We start from the raw sequence: 15,082 nt of genomic DNA on the forward strand, positions 1-15,082 counted from the left end.
AAAATATCAGAGACAGCAGAAAACAGTTAAGTAGCCCCTTTCACTTACTGAAGTCTTCAAGCATTTTATTGCATTCAAAAAGCATTCCTGACACAAAACTGGCAGTCTAGAAAAAATAGGCACAGCACCCTCATATTAGCTTGCATTACTCCTTATAGGAAAAATTCTGCCAGGGGGAAACTATTTAGACAGTTTTTCTGGATATGAATCCTGATGCACATTGTACTCAAACTACGCATGCAAAGGTACTGACTGGAAGGCCGAAAAACTGTCTATGGGCAACAAAACATGTTTCCTTTAACCACACCAGCAGAAGGGGAATAGGAAAGCTTTATCTGTCCTTAAGAATCAATCATGTAGCAAAATCTAACAGAATATTGAACCTTAACACTGTATCTTTAACATCATCTTCACTACAGAACATGAAAATAAATATTCTAAAAATGTGAATGAAACATCAGCCCATCAACCCATAAATGGCCATATAGGTAATGAACACATGAACCTGTCTTATGCAAAGTCAACTCACTTATCTATCCTCATGGGCAGCCTTCTAGAGATCGCATGCCAGCAATGGGCAGAGCAACAGATGCAATTCTTACCAATGAATAGTAAGCTATGCTCGGTCAGAGGCTTCAATGAGTACTTAAACACCTATTCATCCAGGCATGCCAGAAGTATCATCACAGTTCAAGAACATGCAAGTGCACTCAAGGAGGGTGTGAAGCAGGCATGGTTAGAAAGACCTGGAGAATCGCATTTTGCCCCTGGGTTTAAGGTTCCCTATCCCTGGTCTGCACTGTTTTACTGTTAATCTCAGTGTTGTGGGTTCGAGTCCCACATTAGGCAAATGTTTCCTGCATTACAGAGAGTTGGACTAAATTACCTTCACCGTGTCCCAACTCTACAATTCTGATTCCTGTCCCTACCTGACCAAATAGCAAATAATGTATTACTTTTCATCACAAAAACTGTGACTGCAGAAGGATTGATTTGTGCTTCAAAGAGGGCAAGAAGTCAGTCAAAATAGGCATCTCAGAATGGGTAGACACATCCACAAAATCACTGCAGATGGCAATACAAGGCCCCACAGATAACCTCAAAATAAGAAACACTTCAAAAACCAATGTGACTGGTAAGAAGAAAGTTGAAAGGGAAAGTGAAGAGGGTCAGAGTTCTTCAGAACCCTTGGGGGTTATTCAAATTCAAAATAATAGAAGCTCAATTCAAATGTGCATTTCTACAGTAAAGGATGTAAAAAACAAACTTGGGGAAAATATCTATAAGAATAAAAGAACTCCTTAGAAATTGGAATTAAAAATCAGCACAAGAAATCAGCTAAGATTTAGGGGGCTGGAGCAACTCCCATATGTGCAAATGCCACGCTTAGGTTTTGTTAGTACAGTACAGGGAGAAAATACAAGGAGAGGCATGACCAGTGTATAAAATATGCATGTGCAGGGGGTTAGACTAGATGATTCTCGGGGTCCCTTCCAACATAGAGTTGGATTCTATGTGGCAAAAGTGAAAGAAAAAGAGCTTTTTTCTTCTCCAAAACCAGAACCTGGGATCATCCAATGAAGCTGATCAATGAGTATATCAGGAAAGAGAAACTAATTATTTTCTTCACACAGCAATATCAAATTTGTTACAAGAAATAATGACGGTCACCAGCTTGGATGGTATTAGACAAATTCATAGAAGATATGACCACTAGCCATAATGGAAATATTACCACGAGTCATAGGTATTATGGTGCAGGGGTCGGCAAGGCTTACCGGGCATGGACCGGATCACTCCTGCGGAGATCCTCCATGGGCCAGACTGGTGCAGCACAACGCCGGAAGTTACGTCTGCACATGTCCGCGGCACCGGAAATCGCTTCTGTGCATGCCCAGACGCTGAAAATCCTGCCTGCACAGAAGCAATTTTCGGCTTCCGGGCATGTGCAGAAGCGATTTCTGGCACCGCAGACATGCGCAGACGCGACTTTGGGTGTCTGGGCATGCGCAGAAGCGATTTCCGGTGCCGCGGAAGAGAGTCCCCGTGCTGCGCTGGTTCAGGGCAGCTCATGGGCCGGTTAAATGGACTCTGTGGGCCGCTTCCGGCCCATGGGCCTTAGGTTGCCGACCCCTGGCTCAGAGTAACATTGTTATGGATGGCAAACAATTAAGTGCTAGGTTGGCCAGTGGGAGAACAAAATGCAGGACTCTTCTGATCCAGCAGGGGTGTTCTTATATTAATTCAGAAGGGCACTGCTAGCAGATGCAAGAAGACAGAGGTGTATGAATATATGCATGGTGCAGAGAAAATGTACAGGAATGAATTCTCTCTTCTCTCACAATACTCCAACCTGGATTCTTTCCAAGAAATAGAATGGGGGGAAATTCAGGACAGAAAAAAAGAAAACCTTTCCACAGAGAACCCAGTTAAAACTAAGAAATTCATTATCACAAGATAGGGTGATGACCAGTAACTAACACAGGCTTAGAATGGGGGCCGGAACAAATTTATGAAGGATAAGGCTTTCAATGGCTACGAGTCATGATAACCATAGACAACCCCCAGGATCAGATGTATCATGTCTTTTGTGGTTGCTGAGGAATAAGTGAGAGAAGGCTGTTGCATTCCTATCTTGATTGTTCACTTCTGGGATGCATCCACTTAGCCACTGTAAAAACAGAGTACTCAACTAAATATAACTTAACTGATCCAGGAGGTTTGAGTTTATATTCCTACAGTACAGTGACAAAAGAAGAGGATTCTCTTCTAACTTTTAATCACAAATGACCTATGAAATGTTCTGATTTCAGACACAAAAACCTCTCATGGAGACAGGGCAACTTTGTACCATGCAAACTTACAGAAGTTAAAGCCAGAAGGCTTGAAGCTGTTATGTATTCCATTTGATACTGATGTGAGAGACACAGCTGACAGTTCTGCAGTAATATGAGTTGCAATAAATGCAAAGCGATTCAGATGAGAGAGGTAAAGGCACCAGAGAGATGCTGCCTTTTATAGTGCCACTATACTAAATACTATGCATTCAGAGATACCTTCTGCTGGTTTGCTCCCACCCTGTCAATTATCCCATTATAATAGTATAAATGAACTCTAATTCATTAGGAAAAAGTTCAAAGCTAGCATACTTTATTAGAAAGAAACATAACCCTTATTATATAATCTGTTCTATTTGTCTAGGGAAAGAGAGAATTAAGCCCCTCCATCAGCAATACTGTACTGAAAGACCAGCAACTTTTGATTACTTTTAACTTCTCACGAAGAAGATGTTCTTTTCAACCTTAGTTATCTAGTCCTTGCTTTAAAATGTTTACAAAAGGGGGAGACGGACTTCCTCTTTGCGCCTTCCCCGCTCGTGCCGAATCACAAAGGAGATTTTTAATATCCAATTTCCGTATTACTCACGGGTTGTTACTTTTAGTCCAAATGTTCAAAGGAAGAAGTCAGCGCTCTCCAACCATGGCATGCGGCTTCGCTTCGCGGAGACGGGTAGACAGCTCTCAGCTCCGCGCCGCTCACCCCCGATCTGTTCCGGAGCCTTTAAAAAGGCTCCTTTGCAGCGGGGGGGGACGCAAATGGAGCCCGCCGAGCCTTCAGTTCACAGGCTTCCCCGCCTGTGATTTTTTTCGGGTCCCCGCTTCGCCGTAGCGGTAGAACCCTAACTCCACGAAGCAGATTTCCTCCGGAGATCGGAGGAAATCCGCCATTACAGTTGCTGGCGCTGACCGGAAGCCAGCAATGATTCTATTCCAGTTACAGGTAGGTAGCTGTGTTTGTCTGCCATAGTAGAAACAAAATAAAAAAAATCCTTCCAGTAGCACCTTAAAAAGGTAAAAGGACCCCTGACCGTTAGGTCCAATCACGGACGACTCTGGGGTTGCGGTGCTAATCTCGCTTTACTGGCCAAGGGAGCTGTCGTACAGCTCCCGGGTGATGTGGCCAGCATGACTAAGCCGCTTCTGGCGAACCAGAGCAGCACACGGAAACGCCGTTTACCTTCCCGCCAGAGCGGTACCTATTTATCTACTTGCACTCTGACGTGCTTTCGAACTGCTAGGTTGGCAGGAGCAGGGAACGAGCAACTGGAGCTCACCCTGTCACGGGGATTCGAACCGCCGACCTTCTGATCGGCAAGCCCTAGGCTCTGTGGTTTAGACCACGGTGCCACCCGCATCTCTAAGGTTAGTCTCTAAGGTGCTACTGGAAGGAATTTTTTTATTGTGTTTATTCTATTCCAGTTGACATTACAAGAACCTTATAAATAAGAATGCTGTCTGATTTCCTTCTCCGTTCCAAACCCTTTGTGCTGTGTCTTTTAGACTGTATGTGTTAGAACAAGGCTGCCTTATTTTCATTTGTAAGCTGCCTGGGAGCATATTTTTGGCTAAAGAGCAGGATAAAAAATTCTTTAAATTCATATATAACAGCTGAGAACAGTCTTTGGCCTCTCCTAAAAATCCAGCCTGTAACTTACAATCAGATAAGAAACAAAACTAAAGATAAACTGAGGAAAAGGGGTGGAGAATGGAATTGAGAGTCATTATACTCTGGACCAAAGCCAGAGTATAAAAGCTCTATTTCATTGCAAACTGTTAATTGTTTTAGCAGCCAATTAATATGACTATATGAGTTATAACAGAGATGGACAAGCTGTGGCTCTCCACGAGTTGTGAGTTATAGTTCAACAACATCAGAAAGTTGACAGGCTTTCCATCTCCAAGTCAGACATTTGTAAACTCCATTTTTCATCAGTGATTGAATGCTAGAGCTCTTTAAAGTATAATGAATTTTATATCATGAATGTAAGTGCAGAATGTGGACATGCAAACCATGTGCACTCCCATTCTGCTCCTACAACCAACTGAAACAGGAAAAAAAGTCTTGCTGTGCAGGGAAGCAATGGCTCAGTTGCCTGGGTAACAAGGATGCATTTTCTCCTTTAGAGTGAAGTGTTCGTTTGCCCTCTGTGACATTGACACAATTGTCTGGGATCTTGGATTGAAAAACATTTTCAACTTTAAAAAAGCACTGAAGCAGTAGCAGCAGACTGGGGGGGGGGGGTGGCGACAGCTGAAAATAGATGTGAAAATGCAGAGTGGAAGATGGGAGCTTTTTTATAGAACTTTTTCTCCCTTCCTGTGCCCACCTGCTGCATCAAAACCCAAACCTTGAGAAAACCTAGAAAAGCAATATGCTGTGAGAATGAGCCCCTTCTGCATGAGAAAAGCGAGAGGCCAAACAGTGGTTCAAGCCCAATATAAATTTTGGAGTCACCTGGGGATTTTTTGAGGACTGGTGGCAGACTGAAAGTTAATGCAATTATAATGTGTGTGTGTGTGTGTGTATGTATATATATATATATATATATATACACATACACATATATATATATATATATATCTCAGAAAAGCTTCATCTAATCAACAGCCACTTAATTTAATTTTAATCTCTAGGAAGTGGGGGTGGCATTTGATGTTAGGAATCGGGATTCTGTAATTAATGATACTAAGCAAAGTAGAACTTAAACAAAACATTAAAAAACCTAAAATTATGGATAAAGATATCAATTCCATGATCCCAGATTAGAAAAAAACTTATTGACTTTATCTCATAAAGATCATATTATTGATTTTAATGTTTTAACATTACCACTATCAAATCTGATGTTCTTAATTCTAATGATTATGACGGGGCTTGGTCTAGGCAAATTTAAATAAAATCCAAAAAGCTGAGTACTAGCTAGCCTTCTAATAATAATTTAATGGCTGAGCAGCATTCTGTACAGCTCCTCACTTAGCAATATCAATGCAACTATAGTCGTACCTTGGATCCCGAACACCTTGCAAGTTGAACATTTTGGCTCCCAAACGCCGCAAACCTGGAAGTGAGTGTTCCAGTTTGTGAATGTTCTTTGGAACCTGAACATCCGACGCTGCTTCCGATAGGCTGTAGGATATTCCTGCAACCAACTGGAACCCACACCTTGGTTCCCAAACATTTTGAAAGTCGAACAGACTTCCGGAACGGATTCTGCTCAATTTCCGAGGTACGACTATACAAATTCCTGTCAAACTGGATACATTGTAACTTCTGTCTAGATCAATTAAGCAGTTTCCTCAGGAAGCTATGCCTCTTTTTCCTTTATCTACTGATGCAGATCCCCATAGACTCAACTAAAACCCTAATAGTATTTAAAGTAAAAGGGTAAAAAAAAATTGAATCCATGCAATGGGGTGAATTTCTGCTGCTTTGTCCCAGCTCCTGCCAACCTAGTAGTTCAAAAGCATACCAGCATGAGTAGATACACTGCTGCAAATATGCTGTAGATATACCTGTGGCAGGCAGGTAAACGGCACTTCAATGCGCTCTGGCACTCGTCACAGTGTTCCGTGCCCCGGAAGTGGTTTAGACATGCTGCCCACATGCCCCGGAAAAACTGTCTGCAGACAAATGCCGGCTCCCTCAGCTTGAAAGCAGAGATGAATGCCACACCCCATAATCGAATTTGACCAGACTTAACTATCCAGGGGTTCTTTACCTTTAGTATTTACAATCTAAGGTTTCAGTCCCAATCCATAATTTTAACAATTTTCTCTTAAAGATGTTATCTCCACAGCCATCCATCATTTGAAAGCCCTTTTAGGATGTCAAATTAAGTATATAAATGTATTAACAAGGACCTTGGTTCCTAAAAGATTTCTTCTAACATGCAAGATTTCTTCTTGGGTAATGACCCTTAAGATTATAGAGGAATGAGAGTTATCCCTAGAGAGTTCTTTGAATACTTGATAGTCAGCCTCCCACCCCTCCTTAAGAACCTTCTGCCTTAAACTGGGAATACACAGCATTTTAAAAATTTGTTCAGAAAACTTTCTGAGTAACTGGGATGATCCACTGGCTATGACTTCCAAATTTCCAACCTTAAGCACTCTTATTCAACTAACCCCTCCCTGTCATTCATCACTTTGCTAGTCTAATTTCTGACATTTGGAAGCCAGGAGCGTGTGAGAGTCTGGCATCTTTACATTTGTACAGGTGGAGCTGTGAAACATTGCTGAGAGATGACAAAAGATACGCTGAAACATCTAAGTTTCCCTGCAGGCTAACTTCATTAAATCTGCTGAGGCAGCTTTGCCTCCTCTATCAGGCCTAAAAGTTCTCTGCCTTATATGCAAAATTAAGAAATCTGAATATAATGGGGTGTGTTTAACACTACTAACTCTCCAGAACCTATTGTTTTTTCACTGGCTTTTAACTTTGTCAAAGTGACAGATGCTTTCATGCTGCAAGGACTAGTCAAGTTCTGTTTCCTCGTGAATTAGGTTCCCCTGCTTCCCCTGGCCCTACTTTTAAAACTTGCTAACCAACAAACGCTGCCAGAAACAATTCTGCTGTGCAAAAGCAGGGATCCAATTTGGCCAGCAATGCCATTTCTCCTAAACCATGCCAACCTAGTCAAACAGCTGGTGTCACTTGTTACATCAGCTGCTACATGAGAGGCTGGGCTCCAATTCTACATTGGTTGTGGGTGCCTGTTCCCAGTAGGGAAAGATGCCTGCTCTACCACTTCCCAGCAAGGACACTGATTGGCGCCAGGCATCAGTCGCAAAATGCAATTGGCCTTTTGTGACTGGAAATGTCCAGGCACCACCCTTGGCACCTAGCATCACCACCTGCCTGGCTGCATTCAGCTGGTTTGCCAGGCACAGCAGCAGCAAAAAAGATGCGTCTTTTGCTGCCACGCTACCCTGCAGACCCTGATTCACCAAGCAGCGAAAACATAAAAATCTAAATTGCTACCACACTGCCAGGTGAATCAGGTGTTTTGCAGGGTAGCACGGTAGCAAAAGACACATCTTTTGCTGCCACACCTCCCTGCAGACTACCTGATTGCCCAGCAGCATTCCCCCCCCCCCCCCGGTCTGCCTGGCAGCAGGGCAGCAAAAGAAAAAGAAACCTTGACATTTTGTTTTGGCGCCCACAACCTAGGTCCAAGGAGCCACATGGCTCCTAGCATTCCTCTCCCAGTTTCTAACACTGATTGGCATTATGGGGACAGCATTCCAAATTGGGCAGCTACGTATGAAATAGAAGACTTGTTCTCTTGTTGCCACCCTCCAAATTTATTTTGGAAGAGGCACACAAAAGGGCCTTGGATGTTGATCTCTAGGTCCAGGAGAGTTCACATGGGAACCATGCAAGGCTTCCTATGTCAAAATTCTTAACTGCAATCAAAAATGAATTGGCAGTCCATGTGATTGGCTCAAAACTGGATACATGTTCAGATATGGAGTTTCTGAACAGTCCCCCAGAGGCAGTCCAATGCAGAACAGGTTGCAGTAATCTGACCCAGAAGTTACCAGGGTACATGCCTTCTGAAGTTCTAAATGGCAAGTCTGAAGTAGGAATTGCATTGAAGAAATTGAAAATATTCAGCTCTGCTCTGCATGTTTTTCTCTGATCTGCAAGCCTTTCCAATCTCAACTCAGACTGAATCTAGGTAAAAAGGATCATCTCACCTACAAAAGGGGCAGAATCTAGCAACAGATGAAAGATGATTCAGGTGAAGGGAGAGATTCAAGCTTCTTTTTAAAAGATACAAAAGTTCTAACTATCTCCCCCTATGTTCAATGGGTGGTGTGGGGGACACCATGGTCCTGAATGGGGTAACTGTGCCATTGTAGGACCAGGAGAGCAGCCTGGGAGTCATTTTGGACTCACAGCTGCCCATGGAGGCACAGGTCAATTCTGTGTCCAGGGCAGCTATCTACCAGCCCCATCTGGCATGTTGGCTGAGACCCTACCTGCCGGTGCCCTGTCTCACCAGAGTGGTATATGCTCTAGTTATCTCCCACTTGAACTACTGCAATGTGCTCTACTTTGAAAGTGACTCGGAAACTACAACTAATCCAGAATGCGGCAGCTACACCGTTGACCGAGAGTGGTTGTCAAGACCATATAACATCATCTAGACTCGCTCCCAGTATGTTTCCAAGCACAATTCAGAGTGACACTTAAAGCCTTAAATGGCCTTGACCCTGTATACCTGAAGGTATACCCCCATCATTCAGCCCAGACACTGAGTCCACTTCCCAAGGGATTTCTGATGGCTCCCTCACGGTGAGAAGTGAAGTTACAGGGAACCAGGTAGAGGGCCTTCTCGGCAGCAACACCCTCCCCTCAGATGATAAAGAACAAGACATCTGAAAGCAGCCCTGTATCAGGAAGTTTTTATCATTTGATGTTTTATTATGCTTTTATATTCTGCTGGAAGCCACCAAGAGTGGCTGGGAAAACCCAGCCAGATGGGCGGGGTATAAATAATTAAATTATTATTACTATAACTAATTTCAATATCACAGTAATCATTAACAATGTATTCAGAGACTCTCTCAAAAGATAGATCACAATAAATGAATAGTCAAAATGTAATCTGAACAAACAAGACTTTTATTGGGAAGGGGGAAGGTAATGTGTGCCTAATTTATACCATATGGAACAAGCATGCATTATACTATATGCAGCATGCACCAAGCATTCACTTTCTTTTTGAAAGTACAAACTACTACTATTGAGTCACCTATTGTAGTAAAGTGCTTGGATGGAAATTCCTAGTCCACATCTTTATTATAACCTTGGTAACAAGAACACTTAAGTACATACACTGTTCTACTTCTCAAATATATATAAGCTCAGATATGGCAGTTGACAAAATTAACACATGGTATTTGAGCTTAGCAGACATTGTTAACAAACTAATTTTATAAAGGTTAACCTGCAGTGTGTTATCATTCACATGTTTGTTGCCAGGTACAGCAGACATGCATCTGCCAATGTCACACAATTTAATAATAATCTTTCCAGGATTCTTGGGGATATGCTGCCACCATTTTGCAAAATGGGAATGATTTATTAAAATACTGCAAAAGTTGCTTCCACACAAGCCTTTTTCCAGTTATTTATTCATTTAATTTCACACGGCACAAAGGAAACAAAGGACTAAACAAACCTTTCAGTATACAGCTACTGTACTGCTACTAGTACACACAGATGCACACACCGAGCAAAGCATACTCTTGCACACTAAACTGAATAAAGGTATCCCAATGCTGTACTTTTGAGATCACTATTAATGAGAAACTGTACTCCTTCAGGAAATGACTGGAGTACAGTACTCAACACTTAATGTATTAATATCCTTAAAATACCAAACATAACAGCATAACTATGAAAAGCACCCATTTTTTTGAAAGTCAACACTCATGGGTACCCGATGGGCAGAGATGATGGGAGTTGTAGTCCAACAACATATGGAGGCACAATGCTACCTACCACTAACCTGAAGCAAAACAGAGTTCTCCAACTTTCTCTTCTCCCTCACTAAAAAAGACCCAAAAAAGAAAATAACAGAACACCTCTAGTCATCACATACAGCTCCCAAGTTAAAACAGTACAACGCATCATCAGAGATCTACAACCTCTCCTGGACAATGACAGTTCTCTTTCTCAAGCTCTGGGAGGAAGACCTTTCATTGCCTACAGACAGCCACCCAATCTTAAACAACTCCTAACCCACAATAATACTACAACCAGACGTAACACGGACACTGGCACCAGAGCCTGCAATAAACCCAGATGCCAACTTTGCTGCCACATACACCCGGACAACACCATTACTGGCCCCAACAACATCACACATACCATCTCGGGACTATTTAATTGCTCATCGTCTAACATTGTATATGCCATCAAATGCCAACAGTGTCCTTCAGCTCTCTATATTGGACAAACAGGCCAAACCTTACGCCAAAGAATAAACGGACATAAATCGGACATCAAGAATCACAAGACAGAGAAACCAGTAGGAGAACACTTCAATCTCCCAGGACATTCTATACAAGATCTCAAAGTAGCTGTATTACTACAAAGGAATTTCAGAAATAGACTGGAAAGAGAAGCTGCTGAATTGCAACTCATTACCAAACTTAAAACCATGGAGAGACCTGGTCTGAACAAAGACATTGGATTCTTATCTCATTATACATGACAAAGCCATTTTTCACCTTCTCACCCCTTGCTTTTTCCTGTAAGACCTATTGCAGTCGTTAAGAGTCGTCAACAGGCTCATCACAGCTATCTGCCAATCACCCATTCCCACCACCCTTCTGAGTAATACCCCTCCCCACCTTCTCACTATATAGAAGGATCTGGCAACTTCTGTTTCAGTGTATCTGAAGAAGTGTGCATGCACACGAAAGCTCATACCAAGAACTAACTTAGTTGGTCTTTAAGGTGCTACTGGAAGGAAAAAAAATTTTTGTTTTGACTATGGCAGACCAACACGGCTACCTATCTGTAACTAAAAAATCATGGGCACACAAGCATCAAACTTTTGCAGGGAACCTAATTTCATGAGCACCTGGTATCTCCCCTGAGCTAGCCATCTAGCTCCCACCTTTCCACTTGACCAAAGAAAACAAGCTCTGTCACATTTACTGTCTAGTACCTGCATGAAGAGACACCCAGGTCCTAGAAAGGAAAATGGGACGCACATCACTTACCAAAACAAAGACCAGAAATCCACTCTCTATATCCTCTTTACAGGTTTATCTATGATGTACCAATTAAAGACACATGTGCCTTCAATCATCAAAACACACAAAGCAGCACTGAAAGACTGAATAAACCAGCACTGGTGAATGAAAGTATTCTCTCCCCCAAATAACATTTTATGAAAATATCGCTTTAATATTAGAAGAACAAACCATTTCCTAAGTTTACATATATATATATATATATATATATATATATATATATACACACACACACACACACACACACACACAGAGAGAGAGAGAGAGAGAGAGAGAGAGAAATTATTAAGGTCTGTCAAGTCTGCTACCAAGATTGCAAAATTGTACAAAAATTCTCAAAAACTAGTTGCAAACATAATGCTAGCAGCATGATGGTATTGTTTCCCCAAACATGTCCATTTCCCCATCCCTCCCTAAAAAAAAGAAAATCCTTCTACTTGCTGTAAACAAAGGCCATTATACTCTTTGGTCATGGAAACATTTCTAATTATCTGAAGTTCCTTAGATACATAGTAAAATACATTATCTTACTATCCCCAGCACAGCCTAGAGAAGCTTTTCTGGGTCACCTTTTTCCTACCTCAAAAGAGTTTTGAAGAGGGCTTCCTGTTTAGGCAGCTGCCTTTATGTGTTTCACTCAAACTTTTAATATGTTTGAAATGGAGGGGTAATCAAGCCAGCAAGAAGAAATTGGGCATATTTAGTAGTCAATCTTACAGTGAAAGAGAAACTTGTTTCTTTTTAAAGAGAACAGGAACACACCATTTTAAAATAGCCAGCGGCACAGCCTGCTTCAGGATCATTAATTTCCTCCACAGCTATGTAAAACAAGCAAACTTTGAGACAGCAGTGCCAAGCGGTACAATTATAGGATGAATAGTGGCAATTATTATGCCATATTTTGTATCAAACTGTCCAAGCAAAGATAGTCAAATTCACTTGCTTCAAACACTTGCAAAGAGGACAGCACAGCACAGGACAGCTAAAACGAATAACGTTTAGTAAAGGAAAGAAGAAAAGGGCATATGGGTGGCCCACACTCTCACACAGGGCCAGCCCTGCAGCAGTGGGACCATTATGGGGTGATGGATAAATAGCAGATGAAGGCAGGAACTGATGCCTTAATGCTGAAGCAAGAATTTTTAAACCATGTTTGTGGGTTTACAATTTTGACTCAGTTTCAGGCAACAAAATAACCCTTACACTTGGGAAAAGGGCAGAAGGAAAATTATGCAAAAAATTATAATTAGGGGGGCTGGCTTGGGGTTGGGGTCCAGCAACAGCCAGAAAGCCAAACACCCGTTTTGTGGGCAGGGGAGAGAGACCCTATTGCTGGAGGAGAGTAAGGCCGTGACGCTACACATGCTTTCTTCTAAGTAAGCACCGCTGAATACTGCCATACTTGTTTCAGGTGCACCAACTTGGGCAAATCCACCCATTCGCAGTCAATGCTGTAAAGGGCGATGCCCCAGCCCTGACTTGGCGGGGCGGGGGATGGGTTCAGATCTCACCCTAGCCAATGTCGATGGTCCAGCCACCTCTCGACCTGCCCTGTTAAACTCGCTCCTCAGTGATAAGAGATCTAAGCGCCGGCGACAAATGAGAGGGTAATCCGTTAAAAATGAAATGAAACAAACGCGTTAGGAGCCGCAACTACTCGAGCCATTCGGGAGAGGCGAAAAGTTTCCGCCAGGCCGTGTTAAGACGACGCGTGCAGACGACGCGTTTGGAACTCCTGCGAAGCCCGCAAGCGACGCGGGCACGCCGTACGTGTGAACCTGCCCTTTCCCAGGCTGGGTTTGGGTTCCCTCTTCCTTTTTTCTAAGGAGGGAGGGAGGGAAAGAGAGAGAGAGCAGCGCTACGGAAGAGACCCACCTCCATCGAGCTGGCCTCGGAGGGGGAGGGGGAAGCAGCGAACGCCCCCCGTCTTCGAGTAGCCCTTGGCGGCCGCCGGCCGTTGCCGCCAGCGTCTTCGGGAAGCGGGCTGAGGAGACGCCGCCGCCGCCGCCGCTCTCCCGCCAACGGAGCCCCCCTGGCGGCGGAGGGGAAGGCGCCGCCGCCAGCTCGGCACGGGCCGAGTCCGTCCCCTCAGGAAACGCGAGCAGCCCCCTTCGCCGCCGAGACGAGGACGGCGCCGCCGCGACGGCGGGAGGCGGCCGCTGGGACTCCGCGCCTCGCCGGAGACGGAGGGGGAGATGGAGGTCGCTCCCTCGCTCGCTCAGCCGGCCACCGCCGACGCCCTCAGCCGCGCAGCCCGCTCGGCATCTCCCTCAGCCGCGCTGAGTCTTCACGGCCGGCGGCGGCGGCAGCGGCGACTTCCTCCTCCTCGTCGTCGTCGTCCTCCTCCCCTCGAGCGGGCTGAGGCGTTCAACGGTCCCACCTCAAAGCGCAAGCGCGCGCGCGCGCGGCCGGGCGTGCACCCCGACTTCTCAGAACGCAGTCGCGGTCGGCGCGCGCGCGCACGTCAGGCTCGCTCGCCGGCCCCACCCAGTAACACCTGACTCCTCCCACTCCCCCGTCAAGGAAAAGGAGAAGGAAGCCACGGTTGGCTATGGGTGGTCTTGTTTCCGCCTGCAGGTGACCCGGATGTCGGCGTCACGTGCCGCCGCCCTCCCTCGCTTTGGAGTGAAGGGAGGCGAGGAGAGGGGATTGGGCGGCGGGGAGCGAGGGGGCGGGGCGCGCCACGCCAATCAATCCATCCATCCGTCCATCAAAGAGACTGCACAGAAACCTGAAATTGCAGAGCTCGAAGTTCATTCCGCGCTGTGGGTCGGGGCGGGGAGACGGATGCTGTTGCAAAATGGATGGGACTTGCCTGCCTCCTTCCCCCGATTTGTGTTTTTCCCCGTTGTTCGCTGCACATCGAAAACGTGCATAATGTGGGCACTGGGCGTGATCCCCCAGGACTGAAGTCGTCTTTCCATCTGGAAGAAGAGGGAGCTGAGGAGCCCCTTGCTCGCATTTGGCCAGCTCTCAGCAACCAGCCCCCGCTATGTCCGCAGCATCCCTTAGTTTAAAAAGGAGGGGAAATGAGAAAGCACACATGCACACCGGCGCAGCTCCAAGTTACACACCGCAAGCATCAATCGGGCGGAGCCCACAACTATGTCTGTGTGCCACGTGGAGATAGGAAGCAGCCGATGATGTTACGGGCGATCCAGGCAGGCACTCTGCCAGCATTGGACGGCACGCAGCCACGCCATAAGGCATGGCTCTGGGAAGCTGCAAAGAGGAGTTCCGGTCCTTCTGTAATAAGAATTTTAAGGTCTTAATATATATAATAAATGTTCATAAGTGTACCAAGCACACACGTACATAAATATACAAACCACATATCTGAAGCAGCAGGGGAAGACAGTCCTGAAACCATTTTGACTCTCAAACTGACCAAATGTTTCTCTGCAAGGAGGGAGGGGGTGAGGGAACCTTCCCATTGTCTCAGGAATTGGGTAATTACCATCTCAAAG

General features: G+C 44.7%; 1 protein-coding gene across 1 annotated transcript in view; it reads right to left on the reverse strand.

Annotated features, from left to right (window-relative positions):
* The window catches only part of GALNT1 (polypeptide N-acetylgalactosaminyltransferase 1), a 59,504-nt gene extending 45,293 nt beyond the window's left edge, over positions 1–14,211 (reverse strand). The window contains exon 1 of the mRNA XM_083583089.1: positions 13,491–14,211. The gene's annotated coding sequence lies outside the window, so the exon portion shown is untranslated. The remainder of the gene's footprint in view (positions 1–13,490) is intronic.
* Between the last annotated feature and the right edge of the window lie 871 nt (positions 14,212–15,082).

The sequence above is a fragment of the Podarcis filfolensis genome (assembly GCF_964270895.1).
Source record: "Podarcis filfolensis genome assembly, chromosome: 13".
NCBI classification, from domain to species: domain Eukaryota; kingdom Metazoa; phylum Chordata; class Lepidosauria; order Squamata; family Lacertidae; genus Podarcis; species Podarcis filfolensis.